The following is a 5,963-nucleotide window of genomic DNA, read 5'->3' on the forward strand; positions in this document are numbered from 1 at the left end:
ATGTAGGTTGTTGTATCGGACACTTTACTTATATTACATGCATATTTGTAAATGTAATATCAAACGGCACCCCAATTGTGGAATCACCCAGCTCTGTATAACAATCTAAAAATGCCAGAAAATACAAGTAAACCTTTGTGGAATTCACCTCTTCATTTCTCTGGTGAAGATTGCTTGGGATTCAACGTTGATTCCGCCTTGGTCCCATGACGAGGCTGGGTTTCCCAAACCTAGGAGACTAAGTGATGGATCCTGGCGCTGAGTCAGGCACATTTCAAAATTGGTTTTCTACGGCTCATTGCAATCGCAGCTGACCCCTTTCCTCTTTGGAGTCGGCGGGGAGTTATTCCAAAAGACAGAACGGGAACGGGAGGGCGCAGCAACGCGCCCGCGAGGGGTTTTTGACGCTAACTGGCGAGCGGGCGGGCTCTGCCTCCGGCTTGGGACCATCCCCGACAACTGGAACCTGGCTCCCGGCAGGATCCGCGGATTCCTCCCCCCCGTCCGAGCGGCCCTGGGGGGGGGGGCTGGCAGCCATGGCATCGGGCAGCTGAGGGATCATCCATCATCGAGAGGGCTCCCAGAGCGCCCTGGGATCAGGCCCGCTGTCATAAAAGGTGTCACGACCGCCAGAGCGCTGCAGACAACAAAGGCGCCCGTGTCTCTGAACCTGAAGGCTGAAGGAACTTGAGTCGGCATGACTTCTGCAGAAATTCGGGGGGTGGAGGGGGCTTGCCAACGCATTTTGAGGATTAAGATATAGCGTTCGCTCCGATGTCGACACCGCCGGCTTTAATGGAAACACGAAGTCCGGGGGGAGAGACGGCGCTTCCAAATGTTCGGATCACGAAGGTCTATCGCACCTCCGTCAGAGAAAGCGGCAGACAGGTGTCCAAAAACAGCAAGCACCTCAACACATCGCAGAAAGCCCCCCCCCCCCCCCCCCGAAACTCCGATTGAATCCGGGTTGGCCGTAGCCATGTTGGGATCTCCTGTGACGGCTTGTTGGAACAAACGCTTGGCACGCGTGTAAGGAACTTAGAGCATAGTGTAGATCTTTCGCGTGTGGAAGATTTCCCCCTCTATAAACTGCAGAGTGGAAAATGGAAAATGAAGAAATCATCTCAGCGAGAGGGTATTTTTTGGGAACGCCGGCCAAGTCTGACAAGCAGCGGGAGGGGTTATTTATAACAAAAAAAAAAAAAAAAAAGAGTTTTGCGGCAAAGTCTACGAAGAGATGGCTTTGAAGAAGCCGGCAACAAACGATAACGACTACCGTGTCGTCGTGGCAACCGTCGGGACACAACAGCCCGGGCGCAGACACCGGAGGCAAGATCGGTCTGATCGGCCGATGAATAAAGTCCTCACAATGTTTTTGGTTTTGCCATTTAACACTCACTGGGTGATCAATAGATAGCGGAGGGGGGGGGTCAGTGACCATCAGCCCCATGTTCACAACCTCCGATAAATTCAGGAATTTCAGAAAGGAAAAATGCAATAACCTGGAGACGTGAGGTGGCGCAGGCTCTGGGCGTACAGGTGTTGCCATAAAGTGGATGAACACAACCGAACGATGGGCTGGCGTCAGATAGTGCTCTCGGCGTGTAGGGCGTGGCCCCGCCGGAGCCCGCTTGGGCCTCACCTTCGCCTCCGCCGCTTTCGCGGGAGGAACCAGGTTGTTGTTTTCTTTTTTTTGGACCTTTCATCCCCACGGGAAGGGCGCCGCTGTGGACGTGTAGAGAATGTCGAAATACAAAAAAAAGAAAAAGAAAACAGAAACAGCTGGAAATCACTGGTGACCCCGATAACAATGGACAGCAAACCCAAGCAATCGGGTTGTGCCGTGTGTGTGTCCCCGTGAGCTGGCCTCCACGGAGAGAAAAAGTGGAATAATAATCAAACCACAAATAAAAAAGCGGATGATTTAAATCCGAAGACACTAATCCTCCTGAAAACGAGCAGGCCCTCGGCTCCGTCCTCTTCCACTTCCTTCCCTTCAAGTGAAGTGGGCGAGCCGGGAGCCAAGAGCGGGAGTGGGCCCACCCGGGGGCCCGGACCCGCTTTGAGCAGAACCAGAAGTAGTGGCCGCCAGCCCTGGAGAAACCAGGTTTCCCCTCCGTCTCCCCGTCCATCCATCCATCCCTCCGTCCATCCATCCATCCATCCCCCCGTCCATCCATCCATCCATCCCTCCGTCCATGCATCCATCCGTCTGTCCATCCATCCATCCATCCCTCCATCCATCCATCCACCCCCACACTTCCAACTCCTGTTGGCCCCACGGACGGAACCCGAGTCTGGGCCGTAAGAGCCTTGTAGCGTGACAATGTGTGTGTGAGCGTGAGCGTCCATATCTGTGTGTGTGTGTGTGTGTGTGTGTGTGTGTGTGTGTGTGTGTGTGTGTGTGTGTGTGTGTGTGTGTGTGTGTGTGTGTGTGTGTCTGTGTGTGTGCGTGCTTTTCTGCATGCCTGTGTGTGTGTGTGTGTGTGTGTGTGTGTGTGCGTGCTTTTCTGCATGTCTGTGGCTATGTGTGTGTGTGTGTGTGTGTGTGTGTGTGTGTGTGTGTGTGTGTGTGTGTCTAGGAGCCTGGCGTATGTTATTCTCCCCGCAGTCGCACTGTCTTTCATCAGGGCCCGATCTGCAGCCCACAGGCTCCCAGTGTACGGTTTCACAGTTGTGGGCCCAGTCTGCAGCAGCACGTGGGCGGATGATTTCTAACACATGGGAGCCTCGGGGGCCCACGCAATGGCAGGAACAATAGGAGACCTGTCAGTGTCGGGGGCCCGTAAAGAGGACGGGAGGACGGGACGGCAGGCAGCCATGATGTCACAGTGGTTTACACCCACACACCACACACACACACACACACACACACACACACACACACACACACACACACACACACACACACACACACACACACACACACCGGTGGGGTGAGCCCTTCAAGGCTCCTGCTGGAAAGCACGCTGTGCATCAATGCAGGCGTAAGAAGTCATCCGCAGACCACAACACCCGCCCCCTCCCCCCCAACCCCAAAAACTTGTTTCTGGCTTCATAACATTTGATCATTAAACAAACGTTTTTGGCAAAAGCGATTCAAAGTCAGGACATTTGCCAGAAATTACAGAGGAAACAACAAACTGTGAAGATTCAAAGGGGCAAATGGGTAGCATCCAAGTTATTAATAATGTACTATATAATATACTATACTAATACACAATACTAATTTAATAAACTACGAATAATATATATATTAGGCGGATAATTGATACTATACTCCTCCTATATTTTTTATGTATTTGGATTTTTTTTCCATACCCCCGCACTGATCCTTACCACGAAAAATTCCTCCTCAATGAAAAAGCAGTTTGCAGAGTGAGACACAAAACACTGTGATTGTGATTGTGATCATCCTAACGTTTGTCTGGGTGGGAAGCGACAGATCAGACGCCCGGATCAGACGGCCAGTTCGGAGGTGGAGTCTCGGGGAGGGGGGTTCAGCGATGGCCCCCAACACAACACAACCTCCCGCCCCACCTACCCGGTGACACTTGTGTGCGATTCCCCGCCGGGGTCCGCCGCGCATCTCGGCCGTGGCTGAGCGGCTCTGGATGCATCGATGTGTAAAGTGAGTAAAAAGTATAAAGTGAGTCCGCACCCGAACGAGTGGAAAATCCCAGCCCGGATCCCGTCGGAAGCTCCGGAGGATTAGGTCTCGCGGTTCTCCAGCTGCACGGCCGCTCGCACGTCCAACGGATAGCGATCTGCCCCCACCCCCTCCGGCGACACCTCCGCCTCCCTGAAAGTGAGACCCGGCACTTGAGCACAGCGTGGGCGGTGGAGGCGGCGGATCGTGTGCGTGTTTGCAAGTTAGCGGGATGAGAGTTCGCAAGCTGGCAGACGTCCAAAGGATTAGGCCGGTTTTATCCTGAAAATGAGTTACAAGGCCCCGCTAGGCTCAGCTGTGTCACTGTAGGTGACGGAGTGCAGCACACACACGTGTGCAATTGACTAACGTGTTAATGTGTGTGTGTGTGTGTGCGTGTGTGTGTGTGTGTGTGTGTGTCTATATTGGAAAAAATGTGTTTGGATGCGTCTATAATAGCTTGTGTGTTGGGCCGACTGCGATGCAGGAATCGCAATTGATCCGTTCATAGCGAAACAAATCTTTTTTAACGACGCGACAGAGGGGGCGGGCGTGTGAATGCTTGACCCACAAACTGAAAGTAATGGCCGAGGACTGAATGAGAGACCAAGGCTGCATCAAACGAAAGGAGAAGAGCCTGAAAGTCGAACGACTCTTTGCTCGTGACCAAGTGACTCGTCAAGAACCGAATCTCAAAAAAGAGAACCTTTCATCACGAGCGATAGTTCTCGCTTTCAGCCAAGGTGTGAAATTTGAACTTGCTCTGGTGAACACGGAGCTGCCGTGCTGCCGGAACTGATGAATTAGTGCAGCCCTGCAATTTGATTTTTGCAACACAAGAGCTCATTTCCATTATTTATGTTTTCCAAGTGGAATTTGGAAATGTTGTTGGAATGTTGAAAAACACTGTGTTATGGGATGATGGGGAGAGGAAGGTTGCTTGTCTAAAGACCTCCGCTGCTGACTGGTTAGCACAGGGTCATAGGAGAGGGACACCGGGGGGGCGGTGCCGGTGGTCCCTGGGGGTCCCTGTGGGGGTCCCTGGGGCTCCCGCGAGGCACACACAAAACATAGAGAGTGTGGAAAGCGATGCCTCAGCGGAGAGGTCCGAGGGGAGAGCCCAATATGGGGCCAAACGATAACAGTGTGTGTGTGCGCGTGCGTGTGCGTGTGCGTGTGCGGGCGCGTGTGTGTGTGTGTGTGTGTGTGTGTGGGGGGAGGGGGTCCCATTGTCAGCCAGCCAGAGTCATTGTGTGTTACTGGAGGCCTCCACACCCTCTGGTCTAAGGGTGAGAGTCTCACACCACTCCCTAGCATGAAGCCACGGCTGTGTGTGTGTGTGTGTGTGTACAGTGCGTACAGTGTGTGTGTGTGTGTGTGTGTGTGTGTGTGTGTGTGCGTGTGCGTGTGCGCGTGTGTGTGTGCGTGCGTGTGAATGTACAGAAAAATCCCTTGCTCTTTCACACACACACCGACAGACAGACAAACAAGCCCTGCGTTGGAATGCCCTGTTTTCAGGGAACGGGTGGAAGAGTATTGTGTAACGGCGTGGGAATTAATTTCGATTTACTCTTAACGTAGAGGGCAGGATCATTCTCAGAGAGTTGCTGCCAATTTTTAAGTAGAATGGGTTTTTTTTCCAACAAAGACATATGTGCTGCATGTATACATGATGCATAACCGTGGATCAAAAGACTGTTGTATTGGCCTATATTGGCAAAATGTGCTTGAATTTGGACTTTGATTTATTTCAGATATTGTATGAAGAGAACTATCATGGACTCGTGGGTATTTAATTATGACAGCAGAGGCGGGGTGAGGCTCAGCTCTTTGTAAATAAAAACCGTCCCCGCTCTTATTACCTTTAATATTCTATTCCATTCCATCGTTTCATCAGTCTTCATCTGAAACGAATGGAGGCTTGAGTTTGAGTGTTTAAATCCCACTTTCAGGCAGGTTTCCCCATTTGATGGCGATGCAGCTGACTTGGACACATGGTCACATGGGCATCTATCTATTCAGACTGATTAGTTCTCCAAACAAAATACCTCTTATTCAATTGCGAAATCAAAGATTTGCCATTAGCTTGTCATGGAGAACTTTTAAGGTCAAATGGAAGTGAATTTGAAGTCACTGACATCAATATATAAATATTTATGTTCCATAAAGTATGATTATAAGTAATCAAAATGAGATTCAATAGGCACACAGTGGCTTACTCTGAGTAGCATACTCATGATGTAACCCTAACCCTCAGGACTGATGGATGGATGGATGCGTAAACACAAGTTCTATGTCAAAACGTCAGATTTCT

The sequence above is a fragment of the Zeus faber genome, assembly GCF_960531495.2.
Source record: "Zeus faber genome assembly, chromosome: 20".
NCBI lineage: Eukaryota > Metazoa > Chordata > Actinopteri > Zeiformes > Zeidae > Zeus > Zeus faber.